The 878-nt window shown below is 57.1% G+C and overlaps 1 protein-coding gene across 2 annotated transcripts in view; it reads right to left on the reverse strand.

Annotated features, from left to right (window-relative positions):
• Positions 1-878, reverse strand: part of TMEM51 (transmembrane protein 51) — a 30,323-nt gene extending 29,445 nt beyond the window's left edge. Inside the window, exon 1 of one of the 2 annotated variants that reach the window (XM_014527564.2) lies at positions 839-878. The gene's annotated coding sequence lies outside the window, so the exon portion shown is untranslated. Of the gene's footprint in view, positions 1-448; positions 819-838 lie in introns of those variants that run through there. The other variant, XM_025195614.1, reaches the window with a different exon arrangement.

Here is an 878-nt window from a genome sequence, read left to right on the forward strand (position 1 = left end):
CCGCGCAGGGACTTGGCTCTATTACCGTACACCGAGAGACAGAAGTCCTGTCTTCCCACCCTCTCTCTCTACCCAAGTTTCCAGAAACAAAAATTTGGGAGCTCTGTGGATTGTCGCAGTTTCACTTTCATTGTTCTGGGCTCCAGCTCCGCAAAGGCTACACGCACATTAATCACGTCTGAACATAGCTAACCCAGGCCTCTGCCGGGACAGACCGTGGGACCAAATCCACACTTCTTGACCTCTTATGGCATGTTTGAGCTGTGAAAAAGAAAACACATGGCTACAAAGCACAACTGCCATGACCCGCAGCCATTTTCACCGGGTTTTCACGGGCGAGACAGGCCTATCCCCACCGTCCGAGGACCACCCTTCACTTGGACGCTCGTGGGAATGGGACAAGCAAGCCGACCCCGACATGCGGCCGGACCCAAGCCCCACGAATTACCTGCGATGGATTTCCTGCTTCCTCTCTAAAGCTTCCCTAACACCCGCTCCAGCTGCTCAAAGACAGCTTTTCCTGGTTTGCTATTTTTTTTTTTTTTTTTTTTTGCAAGAGGAGTAAAACCCCTTTTTCTGTTTCCTCCCCATTTGAACCTAAGCTTCCTGCAACTTTCGGCAACCTGGAAAAGAAGGACGGAGGCGATTTCTGCATTGCAATCGGGGGAGGAGAAGGAGAAAGAAGAGGTTTGCCCCAGTTTGACCGTGGGAAGGAAGGGGCGCCCCTGCCAGGGACGGGGCAGCCCCCGGGCAGCACGTGCCAGGGGGCCCCAGGGCTTCGCCCTCCCCGGCTCCAGCACGTCCACACCCCGCGCCCGCGCCCGGGCACCCCGCTCACCCGCGCCCGCGGCTCAGCTGCGCTCGGCTCGGCTCGGCTC

Source organism: Alligator sinensis, unplaced genomic scaffold (genome assembly GCF_000455745.1).
Source record: "Alligator sinensis unplaced genomic scaffold, ASM45574v1 scaffold2065_1, whole genome shotgun sequence".
In the NCBI taxonomy this organism is placed as follows: Eukaryota; Metazoa; Chordata; order Crocodylia; family Alligatoridae; genus Alligator; species Alligator sinensis.